Below are 2,209 nucleotides of genomic sequence, written 5' to 3' on the forward strand. Positions count from 1 at the left end.
GTAATGATGAAATTTATCTTTTTTGTCACTTTTTCTTTGGTTGGCTTTTTAATTTCCCCTTTTATTAACAAAACGTATCAAATATGTTACCAAAATATATGGAATTCCATGTATGGTATAATATGTGATTTGATATCTTTTCAAAGTTGCATAATTAATTTGAGATTATATTACATAATTTTAACCAAAAGATCATGGACCTTATATTATAGAATACAGTATTTTCAGATCTGCTTACAGGCAGTTTCTAACTTACTTTGTTTTGCTTTGTCAAACACATGAATTATTAACATGATGAAGTATGAGAATTATATAGATTATTTTTTAATTATTTTCCAAGTGCAAATGTTAAGGACTTTCCAGTTTGGCCAGTATTACTTATAAGTAGCAGTCACAAATTACCTATGAGATTTTTTCCATTATATTATGAATTTTATGGTTAGGGTTTTAAAAAGGAATTTTAAGAGTGGATTCAATTTTTCTGGAGTCCAGTGACTGCTGGAGATTCATGACTTTTCCAGCCATCACCCAGCTATCTAGAGAAGATTTCTGTTTCTGTAGAATTTGCAACAGTTTCTTCAATCAATTCATCCTCTTTTAAATACGAGCAACAATTCTAAATCCTATTTCTTCACTGTGGAATTACAAACATCTAAGAAGCCATCTCTATCAAGCAGAACTGTAGTTACCCTGTGACAATAAATGGCCATGTCCCAAATACCTTTTGTCTGGTGAGGAGTTGGTCATTGTCTTGACATCTGCAACCCTGTTAACTCATTTGACCTACTGAAGAATTAGAGGCCACGCTACTTTGACTGCTGGAGAAAATGAAACTGTAAACTGTAATAAGTCAACCTGTTTCTTGTCCTTCGTCTTATGTTCTCCAACTAGTACTATGCCTGTTATTGGTCTACCATCACAGGGTGATTATTCCTCCATTGACCTCATCTAAATGTGAATTCGGGTCATGCATGAAATCTGAAGAACTGTCATGTACTCAGTGATGATTCAGAGGTATGTGCTGCCACCCTATGCACATCTCCATCCCTATGGGATTTTCAAAGTGTCCAGGTGCTGAGCACAGTTCTGTGTGAGGTTAAAGGCCTACTTCCTCAACACCCATTCAGAAGCAACACCTGTGCAGTTGTCCCACCAAAGGTGCTTTCATGCCCACCTACACTGTTTGAAGTTGCCTGTGGGTTCTGAAGGATTTGGCTCTACTTGCTGAAATTCAGTAATGCCAGCTGCCATGGGTGACTTTTGTCCATGCTTTATTATATAAACAAGTCTCATTTGCCAAGCTCTGGCCAGCTTTTGGATATGAAAATAAGAAACTTGGCCAGCATAGGCCTTTAGACAGTAGCCTTACTAAATCTTGCCATGGAGTTACTTGAAGCTAGACAAAAAAGAGGAAGTTCAAATTAAATACTTGGCCCATGGTTTGTGATTAAGAGCAAGCTTCATGGAGTGTGATTAACCCTGTTTAAGAAATCGCTGTTTGTGATGGAAAAAACATTGGACTGGAAGACAAGAATTGGATTCCAATCCTGATACTGCCACTGTGTAAGTAGTTTTGTAACCATGGGCAAGGCAATTTAACTTCCCTGAGCTTTTTCATCTGTAAAGTTAGGGTGGGGAATGAATTAGTGGATCTGTAAACTATCAGCTCTAAAATTTTATGACTAAATTTATAGAATATATGCCCACTTGCTAAACAAAATATTGTGCCCAGAATTTCTTTCCAGTGACTACCTCAATGTACAGGCCAAGTGTTACCTACACCGACACCCAAGCCATTAATTTGAGGTGCCATGAGATTAGAAGGTGACTGCAGGCTAACACCAATTAGGATTTTGTTTATTTCAGACTTGCCTTGAATAAATCTTTAAATCTGTTTAAACAGATTTTTCTTAGTCGTCTTTCTTTGTGGGAAAAGATTATTTTTGCGGGGTGTTGGAGAAAAGATTAGGACAGAGTACCCTTAGCTTCCATAGGGTATGAAAGAATGGGGTGCATTTTTATTTCTTCCTTCATCTCTGAAGTCACAGTTGTAATTACATGTATCAGCAACTGGGGAGGACCTGAATTTCAAGCCTGTCATTTAGCTGCTTGTAAACTGCCAATTTTTTTGCTTGACTAAAGAATCCCAATCTTTTGGGGGAATCTGACTGCTTATATAAGAAAATGCTTTTCACATTCCAAATTGTTT

This window comes from Miniopterus schreibersii (genome assembly GCF_964146895.1).
Source record: "Miniopterus schreibersii genome assembly, chromosome: 13".
Taxonomy (NCBI): Eukaryota; Metazoa; Chordata; class Mammalia; order Chiroptera; family Miniopteridae; genus Miniopterus; species Miniopterus schreibersii.